A 26,197-nucleotide genomic window follows, 5' to 3' on the forward strand; every position below is an offset into this window, starting at 1 on the left:
ACGATAACTTGAGTAAATTTTGAGGTATCTTGATGAAATTTGGTATGTAGATTCCTGGGCACTCATCTGAGATCGCTATTTAAAATGAACGAAATCGGACTATATCGGATATCGAAAATTTCGAAAAACACAAAAAGTGCGGTAATTCATTACCAAAGACGGATAAAGCGATGAAACTTGGTAGGTGAGTTGAACTTATGACGCAGAATAGAAAATTAGTAAAATTTTGGACAATGGGCGTGGCACCGCCCACTTTAAAAAGAAGGTAATTTTAAAGTTTGGCAAGCTGTAATTTGAAGATATCATGATGAAATTTGGCAGGAACGTTACTCATATCACTGAAACTGGACAACGACCACGCCCACTTAAAAAAAAATGTTTTTAAGTCAAATTTTAACAAAAAATTTAATATCTTTACAGTATATAAGTAAATTATATCAACATCCGACTCCAGTAATTATATGGTGCAATAAAATACAAAAATAAAAGAAAATTTCAAAATGGGCGCGGCTCCGCCCTTTTTCATTTAATTTGTCTAGGATACTTTTAATGCCATAAGTCGAACAAAAATTTACCAATCCTTGTGAAATTTGGTAGGGGCTTAGAAATCGGTTAAGGCCACGCTCAGTTTTTATACACAGTCGACCGTCTGTCCTTCCGCTCGGCCGTTAACACGATAACTTGAACAAAAATCGATATATCTTTACTAAACTCAGTTCACGTACTTATCTGAACTCACTTTGTATTCGTGTAAAAAATGGCCGAAATCCGACTATGACCACGCCCACTTTTTCGATATCGAAAGTTACGAAAAATGAAAAAATGCCATAATTATATACCAAATACGAAAAAAGGGATGAAACATGGTAATTGTATTGTTCTGTTGACGCAAAATATAACTTTAGAAAAAAACTTTGTAAAATGGGTGTGACACCTACCATATTAAGTAGAAGAAAATGAAAAAGTTTTGCAGGGCGAAATCAAAAGGCCCTTGGAATCTTGGCAGGAATACTGTTCGTTGCATGACATATATAAATAAATTAGCGGTACCCGACAGATGATGTTCTGGGTCACCCTGGTCCACATTTTGGTCAATATCTCGAAAACGCCTTCACATATACAACTAACACCACTCCCTTTTAAAATATTCATTAACACCTTTCATTTTATACCCATATCGTACAAACAAATTCTAATGGCCCTCTTGGTCCAACTTTATGGCGATATCTCGAAAAGGCGTCCACCTATAGAACTAAGGCCCACTCCCTTTTAAAATACTCTTTAATGCCTTTCATTTGATACACATGTCATACAAATACATTCCAGGTTTACCCTAGGTTAATTTTCCTACATGGTGATTTTCCCTTATTTTGTCTCCATAGCTCTCAGCTGAGTATGTAATGTTCGGTTACACCCGAACTTAACCTTCCTTACTTGTTATTTTTAATCTGGTTTTTTACTTTTCAAATTAGCGACGGCACAAATTAACTTCTAACTAAATATTAGAATTTTTTTTCAAATAGTCAACACGTTAATTGTGTTTAATTTATTTGTAGATTTTTTGTTTCAGAAATTGTAAATTGCTATATTATCATCACCCATACATATGTGTGTCCGTACAGTACATACATACATACATATACAACACACTGTCATTGCCAATAAGTAATTTTCTGCATGCGAATAGCGTTTATTTTTATTTTTACATTTTTATACTCAGTTGAGCAGAGCTCACAGAGTATATTAAGTTTGATTGGATAACGGTTGGTTGTACATATATGTATAAAGGAATCGAGATAGATATATACTTCCATATATCAAAATAATCAGGATCGAAAAAAAATTTGATTGAGCCATGTCCGTCCGTCCGTCCGTCCGTCCGTTAACACGATAACTTGAGTAAATTTTGAGGTATCTTGATGAAATTTGGTATGTAGGTTCCTGAGCACTCATCTCAGATCGCTATTTAAAATGAACGATATCGGACTATAACCACGCCCACTTTTTCGATATCGAAAATTTCGAAAAACGGAAAAAGTGCGATAATTCATTACAAAAGACCGATAAAGCGACGAAACTTGGTAGATGAGTTGAACTTATGACGCAAAATAGAAAATTAGTAAAATTTTGGACAATGGGCGTGGCACCGCCCACTTTTAAAAGAAGGTAATTTAAAACTTTTGCAAGCTGTAATTTGGCAGTCGTTGAAGATATCATTATGAAATTTGGCAGGAACGTTACTCTTATTACTATATGTACGCTTAATAAAAATTAGGAAAATCGGAGAAGGACCACGCCCACTTTTAAAAAAAATTTTTTTTTAAAGTAAAATTTTAACAAAAAATTTAATATCTTTACAGTATATAAGTAAATTATGTCAAGATTCAACTCCAGTAATGATATGGTGCAACAAAATACAAAAATAAAAGAAAATTAAAAAATGGGCGTGGCTCCGCCCTTTTTCATTTAATTTGTCTAGGATACTTTTAACGCCATAAGTCGAACAAAAATTAACCAATCCTTTTGAAATTTGGTATGGGCATAGATTTTATAACGTTAACTGTTTTCTGTGAAAATGGGCGAAATCGGTTGATGCCACGCCCAGTTTTTATACACAGTCGTCCGTCTGTCCTTCCGCATGGCCGTTAACACGATAACTTGAGCAAAAATCGATATATCTTTACTAAACTCAGTTCACGTACTTATCTGAACTCACTTTATCTTGGTATGAAAAATGAACGAAATCCGACTATGACCACGCCCACTTTTTCCATATCGAAAATTATGAAAAATGAAAAAAATGCCATAATTCTATACCAAATTGGAAAAAAGGGATGAAATATGGTAAGGTAATTGGATTGTTTTATTGACGCGAACTATAACTTTAGAAAAAACTTTATAAAATGGTTGTGACACCTACCATATTAAGTAGAAGAAAATGAAAAAGCTCTGCAGGGCGAAATTAAAAACCCTTAAAATCTTGGCAGGTATTACATATATAAATAAATTAGCGGTATCCAACAGATGATGTTCTGGGTCACCCTGGTCCACGCTTTGGTCGATATCTAGAAAACGCCTTCACATATACAACTACCACCACTCCCTTTTAAAAATACTCATTAACACCTTTCATTTGATACCCATATCGTACAAACGCATTCTAGAGTCACCCCTGGTCCACCTTTATGGCGATATCTCGAAAAGGGGTCCACCTATAGAACTAAGCCCCACGCCCTTTTAAAATAATCATTAACACCTTTCATTTGATACCCATATCATACAAACAAATTCTAAATTCACCCCTGGTCCACCTTTATGGCGATATCTCGAAACGGCGTCCACCTATGGAACTAAGGATTACTCCCTTTTAAAATGCTCATTAACACCATTCATTTGATACCCATATCGTACAAACGCATTCTAGAGTCACCCCTGGTCCACCTTTATGGCGATATCTCGAAAAGGGGTCCACCTATAGAACTAAGCCCCACGCCCTTTTAAAATAATCATTAACACCTTTCATTTGATACCCATATCATACAAACAAATTCTAAAGTCACCCCTGGTCCACCTTTATGGCGATATCTCGAAACGGCGTCCACCTATGGAACTAAGGATTACTCTCTTTTAAAATGCTCATTAACACCATTCATTTGATACCCATATCGTACAAACGCATTCTAGAGTCACCCCTGTTCCATCTTTACGGCGATATCTCGAAAAGGCGTCCATCTATAGTACTTAGGTCCACTCCCGTTTAAAATACTCATTAATACCTTTCATTTGATACCCATATCGTACAAACGCATTCTAGAGTCAACCCTGATCCACCTTTATGGCTATATCCCTAAATGGCGTCCACCTATAGAACTATGGCCCACTCCCTCATAAAATACTCTTTAATGCCTTTCATTTGATACACATGTCATACAAACACATTCCAGGGTTTCCCTCGGTTCATTTTCCTACATGGTTATTTTCCCTTATGTTGTCACCATAGCTCTCAACTGAGTATGTAATGTTCGGTTACACCCGAACTTAACCTTCCTTACTTGTTTTTTTTATTTTTTATTTTTTTGTTAGCTATTTTCGTCACACTGTTGTCACGCTATGGCGAGTGTGAAATACCAGTTTGACAAGAGCAGCGTGGCAAATGTAATCGAGTGCGAGTATTTATTTATATAGCTAAAGTGGTGAAGACGGCAAGGGGTCTGGGATATCGGTCGACTCTGTTGGTGAAGGCAATAATGCGGGGGGTCATGTCGATGGTGCTGCAAACAACATTTGCGGCGTCGGTGTTTAGCAGCTGACTTTTGTCTGTAAATATTCAATGTGATCATGCCATTGCGATCACCGTGTCGCGTCATCGCTGACTGGTTATTTGTGCCATATTTGAGTGGTTAAATATTTTGTTGTTATATGTTTGTTGTTGACAGTTGTTTGAACTTTGAATAATTATATCGTTAAATTGGTTTATATTTGGATAGTTTAAGAACTTTTTTAAATTTTTGGCATTTTTTTTAACTTAAAAAAAGTTTTTTTTTTGTAAGACACATTAAAGTTAACAAAAGTACCAAATTAAAAAAAATTTAACATATGAAAATGTTAAAAATGGTTCAAGAAGGCAAACAATAATAATAATTGATTTTACCAGAATAATGCTGCAGACATTGGTGCTTTATCGGTAACCGTATCGGTAACCTTATAACAGTTGATTCGACCAACCTTATGGGAATCAATGCAATCGATAAGGTCGTAACCGTATTGTAGCCAACCAATTGGTTTTTGGTTTCCGTCGTAACGATAAACAGCTGATTACGTTTGGGATACGACTACAGCGATACGACATACGGCACCAATGACTCCCGCTTATGAAAACTTTTTTAAATAATAAAATTTTCAAGTTCTCTTAGATGGCCAGTCAGTCTTTTTCGGGTTACTGGTTCTTCTTAAGAAATATTTGAACGTATATACATTTTTTGCAAATCTTTTAACGCATTTTATAAAGATAATTTTGCAATTAATAAAAAATATTATTTATTGTAATTGCTTTAATTTTATACACCTTTTGAATATATTAAATACTAGCTTTACCCGCCCGAGATCTAATGAATGTTGCATAATTTTTTCTATTTTGTTTGTTGATAATTTACTTTATTGTTCTGTAACTTTAATTTAATTATGTACGCATATTTGGTGAAATTTTCATTTAAAACATTTTATTATTGTTTCTTATTGTAATGCAAGTGAGTACACAATATTTTTGGTTTTTTCGTTCGTGGCAAAGGTAAGCAAATTTTTGGTGTTCCAACTCTAGAGCAAGCGACATATAGCTGGCCATGGGAAATGGATGGACTCTCTAAATTTAATCCTGCAACAGTAAGCGATTGTCCTTCGTTGCTTCGATTACATTCGGCATTAATTTCTTAACGCAAAGTCTGGTTCCACTGCACAGTTTTGGTGGGTCTAAATTCCGAAGAAGCATGATTGGAGGTTCTAAAGAGTTTAGAAATTCAATTGGATAATTCACAATTTGATCTTCATCTGTAACTGTGTCGATCGATTTATATTTCGTCTCTTCACCAGGAATTTTGTTTTGAATGCGATCATTGATTTTGTTAACATGATAATTTTTAGGAGCCAAGATTGCTCGTTCGCATAGCAAAAAAAAAATTTAATTTAAAATTCTTAATTCTGAAATATGAAAAAAATTCGTCTTGATCGAAGGAACCTACAGCCAAAATTTGTTGATGATTGAAGTGTGGGAAATACGTTTCCATAGCGAACACACACACAGAATTTAATTTTTATATATATAGATTTTTTTTAATTTGTAGTTTGAGGTGGGAAAAATTAGAGGATCGATTTTTCGTTATCCATTGCCAATTTTGAATTGGAATGAAATCGGTTGCGGCTTTGTACCACCTTCAATGTTCAATTTCGTTCTTAAACTGAGCACTGAAGATGGCACATCGCCGAAACCGCTTTCTCTCTAAATCAAAAATGACCAGGGGTGACGGAAAATCATTCCAAAACAATTCAACAAGAAAATATAAAAAGTTTGAATTTGTAGAAAAAAATTACAAAAAAATTATTTAATTTATAAATTTGGATTGACTTTCTGACAATTCTAAACAATTTAATTTAATAAGTTTGGGAAAATTTAAACAACGTAACATCAGGACGGACAAGGCGGCAGCTGTTTCGATTATACCTTGTAAATCTCTTCAAAGCCTTTTCTCCAATTTCTCATTAGCTTCGGCTTAATGTGAGTTTTAGAAGTTAAAGAGGACACTGAAGATGGTATTACGACAGCCCTGTAAACAAATTATCTAGTTCTGAACTGGTGCATTTCTAGTGCATTTAAAACCGCTACTAGTACGCCCTTAATCTCTTTTACATGCTTTCAACTCCAATTTTACATGGCGATGTCCTTGGCGGTGGAAATTGTACTGGGTACCTTAGGTCTAGTTCCGAACTAGAAACTTGTGTCAGTAGTAACTCACTTCCCTACAGGGAAGGGCTTGATAGGTTGGTGCTTGATCCACTCACCGGAACAGTGTGATAAAAACATAGGCATATGTGTAAGCTGATTCATTTTGTTTTGTAGATTTCCCGATATTGTGGGTAATTGATATATATTGGACAATTTTCAGTCATCCCTTGTAAAGTTTTGTTTGGAAACAAATCGGTTTCAAAACTGTGCGATCTTTAGTGACATTTAACGTTGCAGAACGGATATGAAGATGGATGGCGAAAAATCGTTCCAATTGTTGTCTGTAATTTTCGTCGGCTAAAAATATGTACAGATTATTTATTTCGTACTTTCGATGCTACAAGGGAAATGTATAGGCGGACCACATCCACAGATTCACTTTCATATGTTTATATAGAGGAAGAATATTTTATTTTTGAATAAATAATAAATAAGTTTATCTATTACTTAAGTGTATCTATTACTTGGTATATCTATTACTTGGTTTCAGAATTAAGCCAATTACAACTGATTCAAGTTATCGGTGACTGCAAACAACGTAATTTTTATACTCAGCTGAGCAGAGCTCACAGAGTATACTAACTTTGCTCGCATAACGGTAATCCGCAACGGCATAAACTAATCGGGATAGGTATAGACCTCTATATATCAAAATGATCTGGGCGAAAAAGAAATTCATTTAGCCATGTCCGTCCGTCCGTTAACACGATAACTTGAGTAAATTTTGAGGTATCTTGATGAAATTTGGTATTTAGGTTCCTGAGCACTCATCTCAGATCGCTATTTAAAATGAACGATATCGGACTATAACCACGCCCACTTTTTCGATATCGAAAATTTCGAAAAACCGAAAAAGTGCAATAATTCATTACCAAAGACAGATAAAGCGATGAAACTTGGTAGGTGAGTTGAACTTATGACGCAGAATAGAAAATTAGTAAAATTTTGGACAATGGGCGTGGCACCGTCCACTTTTAAAAGAAGGTAATTTAAAATTTTTGCAAGCTTTAATTTGGCAGTCGTTGAAGATATCATGATGAAATTTGGCAGGAACGTTTCTCCTATTACTATATGTACGCTTAATAAAAATTAGCAAAATCGGAGAAGGACCACGCCCACATTAAAAAAAAAATTTTTTTAAAGTAAAATTTTAACAAAAAATGTAATATCTTTACAGTATATAAGTAAATTATGTCAACATTCAACTCCAGTAATGATATGGTGCAACAAAATACAAAAATAAGTCGAACAAAAATTTACAAATCCTTTTGAAATTTGGTAGGGGCATAGATTTTATGACGTTAACTGTTTTATGTGAAAATTGGCGAAATCGGTTGAATCCACGCCCAGTTTTTATACACAGTCGTCCGTCTGTCCTTCCGCATGCCCGTTAACACGATAACTTGAGCAAAAATCGACATATCTTTACTGAACTTAGTTCACGTACTTATCTGAACTCACTTTATCTTGGTATAAAAAATGAACGAAATCCGACTATGACCACGCCAACTTTTTCGAAAATTACGAAAAATTAAAAAAATGCCATAATTCGCGAAATATAACTTTAGAAAAGACTTTATAAAATGGTTGTGACACCTACCATATTAAGTAGAAGAAAATGAAAAAGTTCTGCAGGGCGAAATAAAAAACCCTTGAAATCTTGGCAGGTATTACATATATAAATAAATTAGCGGTATCCAACAGATGATGTTCTGGGTCACCCTGGTCCACATTTTGGTCGATATCTGGAAAACGCCTTCACATATACAACTACCACAACTGCCTTTTAAAACTCTCATTAATACCTTTAATTTGATACCTATATCGTACAAACAAAGTCTAGAGTCACCCCTGGTCCACCTTTATTGCGATACCTCGAAAAGGCGTCCACCTATAGAACTAAAGCCCACTCCCTTTTAAAATACTCATTAAAACCTTTCGTTTGATACCCATATTGTACAAACATATTCTAGAGTCACCCCTGGTCCACCTTTATGGCGATATTTCGAAAAGGCGACCACCTATAGAACTAAGGCCCACTCCCTTTTAAAATACTCATTAACACCTTTCATTTGATACCCATATCGTACAAACGCATTCTATAGTCACCCCTGGTCCACCTTTATGGCGATATCTCGAAAAGGCGACCACCTATAGAACGAAGGCCCACTCCCTTTTAAAAATACTCATTAACACCTTTCATTTGATACCCATATCGTACAAACGCTTTCTAGAGTCACACCTGGTCCACATTTATGGCGATATCTCGAAAAGGCGACCACCTATAGAACGAAGGCCCACGCCCTTTTAAAAATACTCATTAACACCTTTCATTTGATACCCATATCGTACAAACAAAGTCTAGAGTCACCCCTGGTCCACCTTTATTGCGATACCTCGAAAAGGCGTCCACCTATAGAACTAAGGCCCACTCCCTTTTAAAATACTCATTAACACCTTTCATTTGATACCCATATCGTACAAACGCTTTCTAGAGTCACACCTGGTCCACATTTATGGCGATATCTCGAAAAGGCGACCACCTATAGAACGAAGGCCCACTCCCTTTTAAAAATACTCATTAACACCTTTCATTTGATACCCATATCGTACAAATGCATTCTAGAGTCACCCCTGGTCCACCTTTATGGCGATATCTCGAAAAGGCGACCACCTATAGAACGAAGGCCCACTCCCTTTTAAAAATACTCATTAACACCTTTAATTTGATACCCATATCGTACAAACGCATTCTAGAGTCACCCCTGGTCCACCTTTATGGCGATATCTCGAAAAGGCGACCACCTATAGAACGAAGGCCCAACCCCTTTTAAAAATACTCATTAACACCTATCATTTGATACCCATATCGTACAAACAAAGTCTAGAGTCACCCCTGGTCCACCTTTATTGCGATACCTCGAAAAGGTGTCCACCTATAGAACTAAGCCACACTCCTTTTTAAAATACTCATTAACACCTTTCATTTGATACCCATATCGTACAAACGCATTCTAGAGTCACCCCTGGTCCACCTTTATGGCGATATTTCGAAAAGGCGACCACCTATGGAACTAAGGCCCACTCCCTTTTAAAATACTCATTAACACCTTTCATTTGATACCCATATCGTACAAACGCATTCTAGAGTCACCCCTGGTCCACCTTTATGGCGATATCTCGAAAAGGCGACCACCTATAGAACGAAGGCCCAACCCCTTTTAAAAATACTCATTAACACCTATCATTTGATACCCATATCGTACAAACAAAGTCTAGAGTCACCCCTGGTCCACCTTTATTGCGATACCTCGAAAAGGCGTCCACCTATAGAACTAAGCCACACTCCCTTTTAAAATACTCATTAACACCTTTCATTTGATACCCATATCGTACAAACGCATTCTAGAGTCACCCCTGGTCCACCTTTATGGCGATATTTCGAAAAGGCGACCACCTATGGAACTAAGGCCCACTCCCTTTTAAAATACTCATTAACACCTTTCGTTTGATACCCATATTGTACAGGCGCATTCTAGAGTCACCCCTGGTCCACCTTTATGGCGATATCTCGAAAAGGCGACTACCTATAGAACGAAGGCCCAACCCCTTTTAAAAATACTCATTAACACCTATCATTTGATACCCATATCGTACAAACAAAGTCTAGAGTCACCCCTGGTCCACCTTTATTGCGATACCTCGAAAAGGCGTCCACCTATAGAACTAAGCCACACTCCCTTTTAAAATACTCATTAACACCTTTCATTTGATACCCATATCGTACAAACGCATTCTAGAGTCACCCCTGGTCCACCTTTATGGCGATATTTCGAAAAGGCGACCACCTATGGAACTAAGGCCCACTCCCTTTTAAAATACTCATTAACACCTTTCGTTTGATACCCATATTGTACAGACGCATTCTAGAGTCACCCCTGGTCCACCTTTATGGCGATATCTCGAAAAGGCGACCACCTATAGAACGAAGGCCCAACCCCTTTTAAAAATACTCATTAACACCTATCATTTGATACCCATATCGTACAAACAAAGTCTAGAGTCACCCCTGGTCCACCTTTATTGCGATACCTCGAAAAGGCGTCCACCTATAGAACTAAGCCACACTCCCTTTTAAAATACTCATTAACACCTTTCATTTGATACCCATATCGTACAAACGCATTCTAGAGTCACCCCTGGTCCACCTTTATGGCGATATTTCGAAAAGGCGACCACCTATGGAACTACGGCCCACTCCCTTTTAAAATACTCATTAACACCTTTCGTTTGATACCCATATTGTACAGACGCATTCTAGAGTCACCCCTGGTCCACCTTTTTGGCGATATCTCGAAAAGGCGACCACCTATAGAACGAAGGCCCAACCCCTTTTAAAAATACTCATTAACACCTATCATTTGATACCCATATCGTACAAACAAAGTCTAGAGTCACCCCTGGTCCACCTTTATTGCGATACCTCGAAAAGGCGTCCACCTATAGAACTAAAGCCCACTCCCTTTTAAAATACTCATTAAAACCTTTCGTTTGATACCCATATTGTACAAACATATTCTAGAGTCACCCCTGGTCCACCTTTATGGCGATATTTCGAAAAGGCGACCACCTATAGAACTAAGGCCCACTCCCTTTTAAAATACTCATTAACACCTTTCATTTGATACCCATATCGTACAAACGCATTCTATAGTCACCCCTGGTCCACCTTTATGGCGATATCTCGAAAAGGCGACCACCTATAGAACGAAGGCCCACTCCCTTTTAAAAATACTCATTAACACCTATCATTTGATACCCATATCGTACAAACAAAGTCTAGAGTCACCCCTGGTCCACCTTTATTGCGATACCTCGAAAAGGCGTCCACCTATAGAACTAAGGCCCACTCCCTTTTAAAATACTCATTAACACCTTTCATTTGATACCCATATCGTACAAACGCTTCCTAGAGTCACACCTGGTCCACATTTATGGCGATATCTCGAAAAGGCGACCACCTATAGAACGAAGGCCCACGCCCTTTTAAAAATACTCATTAACACCTTTCATTTGATACCCATATCGTACAAACAAAGTATAGAGTCACCCCTGGTGCACCTTTATTGCGATACCTCGAAAAGGCGTCCACCTATAGAACTAAGGCCCACTCCCTTTTAAAATACTCATTAACACCTTTCATTTGATACCCATATCGTACAAACGCTTTCTAGAGTCACACCTGGTCCACATTTATGGCGATATCTCGAAAAGGCGACCACCTATAGAACGAAGGCCCACGCCCTTTTAAAAATACTCATTAACACCTTTCATTTGATACCCATATCGTACAAACAAAGTCTAGAGTCACCCCTGGTCCACCTTTATTGCGATACCTCGAAAAGGCGTCCACCTATAGAACTAAGCCACACTCCCTTTTAAAATACCCATTAACACCTTTCATTTGATACCCATATCGTACAAACAAATTCTAGGGTCACCCCTGGTCCACCTTTATAGCGATATTTCGAAAAGGCGACCACCTATGGAACTAAGGCCCACTCCCTTTTAAAATACTCATTAACACCTTTCGTTTGATACCCATATTGTACAGACGCATTCTAGAGTCACCCCTGGTCCACCTTTATGGCGATATCTCGAAAATGCGTCCACCCATAGAACTAAGCCCCACTCCCTTTTAAAATACTCATTAACACCTTTCATTTGATACCCATATCGTACAAACGCATTCTAGAGTCACCCCTGGTCCACCTTTATGGCGATATCTCTAAATGGCGTCCACCCATAGAACTATGGCCCACTCCCTCTTAAAATACTATTTAATACCTTCCATATGATACGCATGTCATACAAACACATTCCAGGGTTACCGTCGGTTCATTTTCCTACATGGTTATTTTCCCTTATGTTGTCACCATAGCTCTCAACTGAGTATCTAATGTTCGGTTACACCCGAACTTAACCTTCCTTACTTGTTTTTTTAAGGCATTGGTTATATTTTAGGTCTCATTCTACTTCACCTAATTTCTGCTTTTCTTGATCGAATTTTTGAACTGGTTTATTTATCTTCAGTGTATCATTTTTTTTATTTGTAAGACTTTTTTAATACTCAATAATATTAACTTCTTGTTTATAAATTGAAATTTTTATTTAATTTTTTTCTCGTTTTGTTATTATTACCAACCGGTTGCTGTCTGCTTTGTCAAGTGTTTGCCACGATTTGTTTAAGTCGCCTTTTCAAAGGCGGATTAGGTGCTTATACAGTTTTTGAATATTTTATGGCTGATTATGCATACATTGAGTATTTAAATTATACTGAAACTGGGAGTCGATTTAATATTAATTTGCTTGCTAAATGACGTTGACTTTTTTAAACTGGTTTAAGTTTTTATAAACTATTTTAGACCTTTTGTTAATCGGTGTAGTTAATCGATTACAAACTTTATAAGAAGAATTAATTTGCGGTGAAACTGGCATGCTTTGGGGTTTTGTTTAAACTAATAATAATGGTTTGATGTGGCGCGTGGGGCCTGAAAGAAGAATAAGGAAGCTAGTAATCAAGGGAGAATTCGTCCTTCATGGATATTTATACCGCATACTTGGCTGCGATGAAGTTTGATGATTTAATAAACATGAGTGTGATTAAAATAAAAACTAAATAAATAATTGGCACGATTAAATAAAATAAAAGTAAATGTAAGGCACGATAGCCTCCAAAATATTTAGGCCAAGCTTCTCTTCTAATTTGCGTTGTGCTCCTTTTTTTTAATTTTTCCTACAAATTGGCGGGACGGTACCTACATGTTTCATGCCGACTCAAAAAGGAGCTGCAAGGTTGAACAATTTTTCATGGCAGAATACACTGGTAGTATTTGCCAAATCACTGCTGCGGGGCTACCGCGCTTAGAAAAAACTATTGCTTAATTTTTGATGTTGCTTAACTCGGAACTCTTCGGTGTGGTACTCCAACATCAAGGTCGCAAGTATTTGTACTGGCGTGAAATATTTGAACAAAAATTCAAATTGTTTGTATATTTCGTACTGTTTCTCAGACAATTGAATCTTTAAAGCTAATTAGTAATTGCTTTTATTTTGAGTGACAAATAAGTTTTGGAAGGATGGTATAAGGTCAACGACCATAACGTCATAAAGTCAATAGACCACTTCACATGGCCACAAAGTCAATTGAAGGTATGGGTCACATTTGAAATGGTCACAATATCAACGATATTGACCTTATGACCATCCTGCTTTTCAAATGGTTATAAGGTCAAGTTTTTTGTTGTCAAGTGGCAATAAAGTCCATTATATTTTTGTTCGATTGAAAATAAATTTTTATTTATGTGAATACGGCGCTCCTTTTCCTATATTTTGGTCCCATAGGGCCAATTGATCTTATGGCCATTTGAAGTGGTCATAACGTCAATTGATCTTCTGTACTTGAACTTTATGTCACCCCCACAACAAAATTTGATGCTAGGGTAAAGCTGTAGGACCTTAATCCCATTTTTATTGCAGTTTGCCTATGAACGGCGTTGGTTGGTTTGGTTTGAGTGAGTATTTTCCTCGTTTTTATACTCAGCGTGCTTTGCACACAGAGTATATTAACTTTGATTGGATAACGGTTGGTTGTACAGGTATAAAGGAGTCGAGATAGATACAGACTTCCATATATCAAAATCAATAGTATCGAAAAAATTTGATTGAGCCATGTCCGTCCGTCCGTTAACACGATAACTTGAGTAAATTTTGAGATATCTTCACCAAATTTGGTACACGAGCTTATCTGGACCCACGCCCACTTTTTATATATATAACACTAGAAGACCCGGCAGACGTTGTCTTACATTTTAATAAGTTTTACCGTCTGACTCTGCCCTCCCCCCTCTTCACTTTTTCCTTATCCTTTTATTCACTCCTCCCTCCGTCTTTTTCGCTTCATCTATCTCCATCTTCGTCTCATTCTATGTCTTTCCTTCTCATTCTTCTGCATCCCTTATTGCCTGTCCATAGGGTGGTATGTATTTTATTCCAGTCCCAGTCCCAGTCCCACTCCAAGTCCCAGTCCCAGTCCGTCTCTGGATAATATATTACTCTGTACTAAAGCAGTCATCAACAGCTTTCATTTGATATCCATATTGTATAAACATATTCTAGGCATTCACTGGCCGACGTTTTGACCTATATTTCGAGACCCTAGTCACCCAGGAGTATGAAAATTACCCTCTACTAACGAACTCATCAACAGCTTTCATTTGTTATCCATATTCTATAAACACATTCTAGGGGTACTCGGGTCCACGTTTCGGCCTATATCTCGAGACCCTGTACGTCGATCGCAACCAAACCTATGTAGTAACCACCGCGTGAGGTTTACGCAACTTGTGTGAATAAAACCGACCGACACATCTCTTCAAACACTGGCGACCAACTAACACACATTTTAGCCTTTCTTTTTATACTCAGTTGAGCAGAGCTCACAGAGTATATTGAGTTTGATTGGATAACGGTTGGTTGTACATATTTAAAGGAATCGAGATAGATATAGACTTCCATATATCAAAATAATCAGGATCGGAAAAAAATTTGGTTGAGCCATGTCCGTCCGTCCGTCCGTCCGTCCGCTAACACGATAACTTGAGTAAATTTTGAGGTATCTTGAAGAAATTTGGTATGTAGGTTCCTGAGAACTCATCTCAGATCGCTATTTAAAATGAACGATATCGGACTACAACCACGCCCACTTTTTCGATATCGAAAATTTCGAAAAACCGAAAAAGTGCGATAATTCATTACAAAAGACAGATAAAGCGACGAAACTTGGTAGATGAGTTGAACTTGAACAATGGGCGTGGCACCGCCCACTTTTAAAAGAAGGTAATTTAAAATTTCTGCAAGCTGTAATTTGGCAGTCGTTGAAGATATCATGATGAAATTTGGCAGGAACGTTTCTTCTATTACTATATGTACGCTTAATAAAAATTTGCAAAATCGGAGAAAGACCAAGCCCACTTTTAAAAAAATTTTTTTTTAAAGTAAAATTTTAACAAAAAATTTAATATCTTTACAGTATATAAGTAAATTATGTCAACATTCAACTCCAGTAATGATATTGTGCAACAAAATACAAAAATAAAAGAAAATTTCAAAATGAACGTGGTTCCGCCCTTTTTCATTTAATTTGTCTAGGATACTTTTAACGCCATAAGTCGAACAAAAATTAACCAATCCTTTTGAAATTTGGTAGGGGCATAGATTTTATGGCGTTAACTGTTTTCTGTGAAAATCGTCGAAATCGGTTGATGCCACGCCCATTTTTTATACACAGTCGTCCGTCAGTCCTTCCGCATGGCCGTTAACACGATAACTTGAGCAAAAATCGGCATATCTTTAATGAACTTAGTTCACGTGCTTACTTGAACTCACTTTATCTTTGTATGAAAAGTGAATGAAATCCGACTATGACTACGCCCACTTTTTGGATATCGAAAATTACGAAAAATGAAAAAAATGCCATAATTTTATACCAAATACGAAAAAAGGGATGAAAAATGGTAAGTTAATTGGATTGTTTTATTGACGCGAAATATAACTTTGGAAAAAACTTTATAAAATGGTTGTGACACCTACCATATTAAGTAGAAGAAAATGAAAAAGTTCTGCAGGGCGAAATAAAAAACCCTTAAAATCTTGGCAGGTATTACATATATAAATAAATTAGCGGTATCCCACAGATGATGTTCTGGGTCACCCTGCTCCACATTTTGGTCGATATCTGGAAAACGCCTTCACATATACAACTACCACCACTCCCTTTTAAAACTCTCATTAATACCTTTAATTTGATACCCAAATCGTACAAACTCATTCTAGAGTCACCCCTGGTCCACCTTTATGGCGATATCTCGAAAAGGCGTCCACCTATAGAACTAAGCTCCACGCCCTTTTAAAATACTCATTAACACCTTTCATTTGTTACCCATATCGTACAAACATATTCTAAAGTCACCCCTGGTCCACCTTTATGGCGATAACTCGAAAAGGCGAACACTTATAGAACGAAGGCCCACTCCCTTTTAAAATACTCATTAACTCCTTTCGTTTGATACCCATATTGTACAAACGAATTCTAGAGTCACCCCTGGTCCACCTTTATTGCGATACCTCGAAAAGGCGTCCACCTGTAGAACTAACGCCCACTCCCTTTTAAAATACTCATTAACTCCTTTCATTTGATACCCATATTGCACAAACGAATTCTAGAGTCACCCCTGGCCCACCTTTATGGCGATATCTCGAAACGGCGTCCACCTATGGAACTAAGGATTACTCCCTTTTAAAATACTCATTAACACCTTTCTTTTGATACCCATATTGTACAATCAAATTCTAGGGTCACCCCTGGTCCACCTTTATGGCGATATCTCGAAAATGCGACCACCTATACAACAACAACCACTCCCTTTTAAAACCCTCATTGATACCTTTAACTTGATACCCATATCGTACAAACAGATTCTAGAGTCACCCCTGGTCCACCTTTATGGCGATATTTCGAAACGGCGTCCACCTATAGAACTAAGGCCCACTCCCTTTTAAAATTCTCATTAACACCTTTCGTTTGATGCCCATATTGTACAAACAAATTCTAGGGTCACCCCTGGTCCACCTTTATGGCGATATCTCGAAACGGCGTCCACCTATGGAACTAAGGATTACTTCCTTTTAAAATACTCATTAACACCTTTCTTTTGATACCCATATTGTACAAACAAATTCTAGGGTCACCCCTGCTCTACCTTTATGGCGATATCTCGAAACGGCGTCCACCTATGGAACTAAGGATTACTCCCTTTTAAAATACTCATTAACACCTTTCTTTTGATACCCATATTGTACAAAAAAATTCTAGGGTCACCCCTGGTCCACCTTTATGGCGATATTTCGAAACGGCGTCCACCTATAGAACTAAGGCCCACTCCCTTTTAAAATTCTCATTAACACCTTTCTTTTGATACCCATATTGTACAAACAAATTCTAGGGTCACCCCTGGTCCACCTTTATGGCGATATCTCGAAACGGCGTCCACCTCTGGAACTAAAGATTACTCCCTTTTAAAATACTCATTAACACCTTTCTTTTGATACCCATATTGTACAAACAAATTCTAGGGTCACCCCTGCTCCACCTTTATGGCGATATCTCGAAACGGCGTCCACCTATGGAACTAAGGATTACTCCCTTTTAAAATACTTATTAACACCTTTCTTTTGATACCCATATTGTACAAACAAATTCTAGGGTCACCCCTGGTCCACCTTTATGGCGATATCTCGAAAATGCGACCACCTATACAACAACCACCACTCCCTTTTAAAACCCTCATTAATACCTTTAACTTGATACCCATATCGTACAAACAGATTCTAGAGTCACCCCTGGTCCACCTTTATGGCGATATTTCGAAACGACGTCCACCTATAGAACTAAGGCCCACTCCCTTTTAAAATACTCATTAACACCTTTCGTTTGATGCCCATATTGTACAAACCAATTCTAGGGTCACCCCTGGTCCACCTTTATGGCGATATCTCGAAACGGCGTCCACCTATGGAACTAAGGATTACTCCCTTTTAAAATACTCATTAACACCTTTCTTTTGATATCCATATTGTACAAACAAATTCTAGGGTCTCCCCTGGTCCACCTTTATGGCGATATCTCGAAACGGCGTCCACCTATGGAACTAATGATTACTCCCTTTTAAAATACTCATTAACACCCTTCATTTGATACCCATATCGTACAAGCGCATTCTAGAGTCACCCATGGTCCACCTTTATGGTGATATCTCGAAAAGGCGACCACCTATACAACAACCACCACTCCCTTTTAAAACCCTCATTAATACCTTTAATTTGATACCCATATCGTACAAACACATTCTAGAGTCACCCCTGGTCCACCTTTATGGCGATATTTCGAAACGGCATCCACCTATAGAACTAAGGCCCACTCCCGTTTAAAATCTTCATTAACACCATTCGTTTGTTGCCCATATTGTACAAACAAATTCTAGGGTCACCCCTGGTCCACCTTTGTGGCGATATCTCGAAACGGCGTCCACCTATGGAACTAAGGATTACTCCCTTTTAAAATACTCATTAACACCTTTCCTTTGATACCCATATCGTACAAACGCATTCTAGAGTCAACCCTGATCCACCTTTATGGTTATATCCCTAAATGGCGTCCACCTATAGAACTATGGCCCACTCCCTCATAAAATACTCTTTAATGCCTTTCATTTGATACACATGTCATACAAACACATTCCAGGATTTCCCTCGGTTCATTTTCCTACATGGTTATTTTCCCTTATGTTGTCACCATAGCTCTCAACTGAGTATGTAATGTTCGGTTACACCCGAACTTAACCTTCCTTACTTGTTATATATATAGATTTTTATTTTTCACAATTCACTTTACTATTAAAACGAAATGCAGATTTTCGTTGCTTTTGAAATTCGGCTTAAAAATTGCACATGGAACAACTAAAGACTCTCCTGAATTAAAAAAAAAAAAATTTCATAGTACCTCTAAATCGCGGGCCTGGTGATGTGTTATACGTTATATCATTCGCTGTAATATTTTTTATTGATAAGCACGTTGTTTAATTAAACACCAACCAATTACTAGGGTATATCCGCACCCCTGTAAATGTGAGTGCCGGTGCGTATACGTAACATTTTATTATTACGTATAAACAAATAAAAAAATTGCAATAAAATAATATTCCGACTATAAACTGAGATATAAGCTCTACTATATTTCAGGTTAGACCAATCTACACACGGGGTGCAAAAAAAATTCAAAATCGGTTCAGTAGTTTAGGAGTCCATTGGCCTCAAACATAGTGACACGTGTTTTTTATATATTAAGTTTTTGGAAAACACAAAAAACCTGATTATTTAGTAAATAATACACCTACAATGTTGAAATTTGACATGTGGACTCATTTTGAGACTCCTGAGAAAAATTTTAAAACAATTTTTAAAATGGGCGTGGCACCGCCCACTTGTGATAAAATAAATTTTACAAATATTATTAATCATAAATCAAAAACCGTAACAAAATTCGGCGGAGAGGTTGCCTTTACTATAAGGAATGCTTTGAAGAAAAATTAACGAAATCGATTAAGGACCACGCCCACTTTTATATAAAAGATTTTTAAAAGGGTGGTGGATGAATAAAATAGGCTATATCTTTGCAATAAAGAGCTTTATATCAGTGGTATTTCATTCCCAAGTGGATTTATAACAATAAATAGGAAAAACTTTAAATTTAAAAAGGTGGGCGTGGTACCGCCCTTTATATGACTAAGCAATTTTCTATGTTTCGGGGCCATAACTCGAAGAAAAATTAACATATCGTAATGAAATTGTGTACCCATATTTTCCTTATAGCAGAAAATATTTCTAGTAAAAATGGACGGGATCGGTTAAAGACCACGGAAACTTAGATATAAAACAATTTTAAAAGGGTCGTAGACTATAATAATAAGCTATAACTTAGCAAAAAATAGTTTTGAGTTAATGATATTTCACTTATCAAATTTATTGTAAGAGGAAATGGGGAGACATTTTTTGTTTAAACGGGCGGTGCCACGTGTTATGTAGAAAAGTAATTTATCTGAAATGAAATGTACAATTGAAGCTCACGCTGAGTATATAATGTTCGGTTACACCCGAACTTAGACACCTTTACTTATTTTAATTGTAAAAGACGTGCCTCAAAAATTTACGTGTGTTATATAAAAGTACATTCTACTTATGTATTTAAGTACTATCTATGTATATATGTATGTATGTATATATGATTTTATGTATGCACGTAAAGACCCAAACAATGTAATGCACATTCGAATTCACATATTAAAACAAGAAAGCAAGGCATTGACTTAACGCATTGTGGGTCAAAAATAAAAATCTAAAAAAAAGCATTAAAACAAGTAAGGAAGGCTAAGTTCGGGTGTGACCGAACATTACATAGTCAGCTGAGAGCTTTGGAGACAAATGTTGGAGTCGAATGCTGACATAATTTACTTATATACTGTAAAGATATTCAATTTTTTGTTAAAATTTGACTTACATTTTTGTTTTTTTAAGTGGGCGTGTTCGTCATCCGCTTTTAAAATAAAAAATAAAATAAATGTAAGGCGCGATAACCTCCGAAGAGATCTAAGGCCGAGCTTCTCTTCCAATTTGCGTCGTGCTCCTCTTGATTTTCACTACAAATTGGCCGGACGGGACCTACATGTTTTATGCCGACTCCGAGCGGCATCTGCAAGGCAGATGAGTTTTCACTGAGAGCTTTTCATGGCAGAAATACACCCGGAGCGCTTGCCAAACACTGCCGAGGGGCGACCCCGCTTAGAAAAATTTTCGTCTAATTTAAAAAACTTATTTCTAAAATTTTTTGATGTTGCTTTGCCCGGGGTGCAAACCCACGGCTTTTGCTAATTTCTATTTAGAACACATATAGTAATAGGAGTAACTTTCCTACCAAATTTCACCATGATATCTTCAACGATTTCCAAATTAGAGCTTGCAAAACTTTTAAATTACCTTATTTTAAAGGTGGGCGGTGCCACGCCCATTGTCCAAAATTTTCTATTCTGCGTTATAAGTTCAACTAACCTACCAAGTTTCATCGCTTTATCCGTCTTTGGAAATGAATCATCGCACTTTTTCGGTTTTTCGAAACTTTTGATATCGAAAAAGTGAGCGTGGTCATATTCCGATTCCGTACATTTTAAATAGCGATCTGAGGTGAGTGCCCAGGAACATACATGCCAAATTTCATTAAGATAACTCAAAATTTACTCAAGTTATCGTGTTTACGGGCGGACGGACAAACGGACATGGCTAAATGAATTTCTTTTTTCGCTCAGACCATTTTGATATATAGAAGTTTATATCTATCTCGATTAGTACGAGGCCGTTAGGGTACCGTTATCCGAACAAAATTAATAGGTATACTCTGTGAGCTCTGCTCAGCTGAGTATAACTAGAACGGAGCGTGCAATCAACTCTGAATATTTCAAATGCGGACAAATAAATGTACATACGTACTTATGCCCCCCGTATATATATGTACATATAGTATGCATATGCGGCGCACTATACGCCTCTCTTATTGGTTTCCTAATAAAAATGACCTTTTCATGTTAATTGGTCAATGAATTGTTTTTTGTTGTTTATGCATATATACATATGTATGTATGTATATTTGTATATTTCTATTTTAAGTTAATATTTAGTTAATGTGTAAATTAAAGATGTTTTTTTGTTACTATTGATGTTGCTCTAGTTTTTGATTCTTGATACGTTGGTGTTGTTGTTTTTGTTAACATATTTTATTATGCTGGCTGCTACACATGTGTGTTTCTTTATCAGTCTGACTGTTTTTTGTATTTTTTTATATTTTTGAATTTGTTTGGCGTCTTATGTCTGCGGCTTGAGTGCCTGGCCTGTGTCTATGAATCGGTCTCATGTCTGGCTTTTAGTTAGTTTATATTTTTTCGGTTGTTTAGCACTGTCTGGGGTCTGAATTTGTTTTGAGGTTTCACACCATTTTCAGAAGGAGATTTGACTTTGACTTGAAAGGGGAAACAAATTATGTCTAATCATATGTTTCCACTTATGAGTCTTATTTTTTTGATGCAGTGACTCAAAGTTGTATCTTGAAATTTTATTTTTAAAAACTTTTCAAATATCGTCAGCTTAGAGTGCAAACCTGCTAAGTGTGCTCATCATAAAGTTTTGATGAATTACCTCATTGTCTACCAAACTGCATAAAAAGTAATTTTTTTGAACAATTGGTACTTAGCAGGTTCTTACTCTAAGCCGACAATATACACATATGGTCATTAAAATAAGTGAGTGCTTTTAAAACGATTGCTCGCGTAAGTTTAAGGGCATTTTTGAAACTTTTCTTTTTTCACATGTGGCAACTTTGCTTCATGGTATATTGCAAGCACCGTTATAATAAATTGCGTTATACCTCATAGAGCCGTTTGTTTTCATAAAGTGTAATTTAGCTTGGCGACTAAAATAGGTAATTTGTGTATAAATTTTGCTTTTAACTAAGTAAGCGGAAAATATTGAATGCGATGTTCAATAAAGAAAAATTAATAAAAACCCGTGTACAGCTCTCTAAATGATGGGCTGTGCTCGGCATTGAGGAGCGAAGACTTGTTCTCAACCTTCGAAAACAGAATAAATCTCATAAATTTATCGCTGAATCACTAGGAAGGTCTAACAATTTTGTTGTAAATGCCCTTAAGCCTATAAAATCGACGGAACGAAGAGGTGGTAAAAAGAAAATAGGTCTCACAATTTAATTGTAACTCTTGCCAAGCGGGATCCTTTTATGACGTCAAAGGCTATTGCAGCAGAAATTATAATGCAATATCAGCCAGAATTGTACGCCGTCGATTGTGCAGCAGGAACTTACCAGGCAGAGTGCCTCGAAAAGTGTAAATCTTTTGCTCAAGGGCACAGCACATGGTGTGGATTAGAGGGTATTAAAAAATGGTATAATATTCTTTGGAGCGATTAAACAAAAATAAATTTATTCGGAAACAATGCTGGTCGGAATGTAAAGCGTCCTAAAGGAAAATAATTCTCAGCGTGGTAGTTACACGAAAAAAACAGTTAAGCACGCTGACGGCAAGATAATGATTTGGGGTTGCTTCTATTGGTACGGTGTAGGTCCTATCCACCTAATATCGGATACAATGGAAAAGTTTATGTACAGGAATATACTACAAGATGTGATGTTGCCCTTTGCTGAAGAAAACATGCTACTTCGATGGCTTTTTATGCAAGACAATGACCCTAAACACTACTAAAGGCTTGTACGTGACTGGTTTTCCCAAAATAATCTAAGTGGTTTGGATTGGCCAACCCAGTCACCTTTGGGGGAGACTTAAAGAGGCGAGTCGGGAAAGAAGCATTCAAAAACAAGACGGAGTTATGGCAAAAAGTTAAAGAGATCTGGTATTCCACTCCCATAGAGAACTACCGCAGGATAATCAGCTCTATGCCGAACTGAATGCAAAATGTCATTGATAATAACAGTGGACACAGTGGTTATTGATCAAGCTTGGAGGCTGAAAACATATTTTTAAAATAAATTCATTAAGTTTTGTAAAACTATTATTAAACCTATTTAGTACCTAATGCATGTATTTGAATGGCCACATTAAAATATCATTTTTGTTTATATTAACAATAGTGTAAACTTCAAAATATTTTTGAGTCATTATTTCCATTTGTCTTATTAGTCTGAAAATAAAAACATAACAGAATTGAAAATCTATTACTATTCGCTTAAAAAATTATGAATTATTAGTACTCACATGGGAGTACCTATTTTAATGACCATATGAGTATATGTTAAAATTCCAAAAAATTTGTTTTTTTTTTTCTTGGGCAAGATAAAAATTTTTAGAACTACAAAAAAACTGCTATATATGTATGTAGTACATACTCTGAAGTTATGTTGAAATCGTTCTTTGAAATTAAAAAAAGATTTAATTCAAGTCTATCTGAGTAACCAATGAAAATTGGCGGATGAATCTTAAAAAGTCTCTTTCTCCCTCCCTCGTTTTTCTTCCCGGTACTTCAATTTATTTCTCTCCTCTCTTATTCCCTTGCCCAGGTTCAGTTCTAGTCACATTTCATGAGAATTGGTCGGGCCAATTTCGAAGGAGTTGAACAACAAACACTGTGATACGCCAATCTTATATATAACATTATTTACATTATTTATATATGTTTGTTTAATGGTGTGTTCAGTTTATACTTATATTTAAGAATTCATGAGCTTAACACCGGCTTATAATAATTGAATTTCAATTATTATGTTTTCTAAGAGAAACTGAAAAAAAAAAGAAACATTTACTGGCATATTGCGATGGAACCATTTCGAAAACCGCCAACGTAATCATCATCAGGCAATTTTGTAATGTTATCAAAGGTTTCACCGGGATTCGAACCGTGAATCACATGGTGAAACTGCAGTTGCCTTTAACCACCAGGCTATCCTGCTGGTATTTGTTTTCATGCTTAATTCAGTTTTTCTCATTTCTACACTAACAACCCAATTGAGACATTTTGTCTTTATATTAATTTGTGTCCCATGTAGATTTGCTTTTGTAAAGTTCTTCTTCGTTGCTAATGAGAAGCTTTGTAAACTCGGGCTCAGTTTTACATATTTATGTATGTTTGTTTAATGGTGTGCTCAGTTTATACTTGTAAATGTTTCTTTGTTACTTTCTAAAGGTTTGATTATTCAAAAGTCCAAATGATAACAAGAAAGTCTAAGTTTGTTTAAATTTTTCCCAAATTATTTAATAAAATTACAAATTAAAAATTGCTTCAAATAAATGTTTTCATACATTTAAAAGCAGTCCCCTGTTAACAAAAAAGCTTTTGCTTTCTAAAATCAAATTGATGATTTCGAAAGTACTGTTCGAAAAGACGTAGCTGCTTTCTCTGAAACATATCCGACCTTTTTTCAAATAAAATTTAAGTCTAAATTCCGTCCGAGGTTATCGCTCCTTGTATTTTTTCTCTGAAATGCGTTTGATTTTTTTTGATATACAATTGGAAATTTTAGTAATTTTTATAGCCTTATACATTTAGTTTTATTTTACCTACGGCCTTTAAGTTCATAAAATTAACCCAACATACAATTGGAATATCTAAAAACCATTTAATTTTTTTATAGATACATTTGATCTTTTCTGAAACTCATTTTGCATATTCTGAAATATTTTAGTTTTTTCCTGACATGCTTTTTTGCCCTTCTGACAAATATATCAGTTTTACCGAATTATATCTCAGCTTTTGTTAAAGAAAAATTAAGTTTTCTGAAATGCATTTGAGTTTTTCTGATATACAATTGGAATATCTAAAAATATCTCTAATATATTTCATCTTTTCTGAAATTAATTTGTCAGATTATTAAATAAATTTGGCTTTTTCTGAATTTTTTTTCAGGGACCCATTTTAATAGTTATTTTTATTTTTGGGGTCGAAATAGCTGAATCATGCACCCTTTTTATATTTCGGACCATTTTCAAAAAAGTTCACAAGTAAAATTAAAATCCGAACTCTTATTCTATAAGTCCGAAAATAAAAGTTCGGCCCTATACTTGCTGAACGGTTGATCTGAATGAAACGAATGGATTTGAATCCTGTATGCCCTCTTCATAATATTTGTTAATAATACCAAAAATTCTTCATAGAAAAACTAAAAGCAATTGAAACAAAATGATTCTATATCAAAGACAAACAATTCGTTTCATTTGGATGGGTCATTCCATAGTTATTGGCCCGACCTTTTAATCTACCCTTAGTAAGTTCTGTCCGCTAAATTGTTAAAAGTCCACAAATAATATATTTTTAAGGACTATTTTTATGAAAGAACTAACAGTTTGGCTGTCTGCTTTTATTAGAATAACATTTCAGCTTTTCTGAATTAAAATTAAGTTTTGTTGAAATTCATTTGTGCATTTCTAAAATACAATTTGAAAAGTTGTAGTATTGTGCTCATATGATTTAGCTTTGACTTTTTCAGAACTAGTATTCTTTTTAGAAGGATGGATA

At 36.1% G+C, this 26,197-nt stretch overlaps 1 protein-coding gene across 6 annotated transcripts in view; it reads right to left on the minus strand.

Annotated features, from left to right (window-relative positions):
* The window catches only part of shn (schnurri), a 283,143-nt gene that overhangs the window by 71,294 nt on the left and 185,652 nt on the right, over nucleotides 1-26,197 (minus strand). The gene's annotated exons all lie outside the window — the stretch shown is intronic.

This window comes from Eurosta solidaginis, chromosome 3 (genome assembly GCF_040869045.1).
Source record: "Eurosta solidaginis isolate ZX-2024a chromosome 3, ASM4086904v1, whole genome shotgun sequence".
NCBI lineage: Eukaryota > Metazoa > Arthropoda > Insecta > Diptera > Tephritidae > Eurosta > Eurosta solidaginis.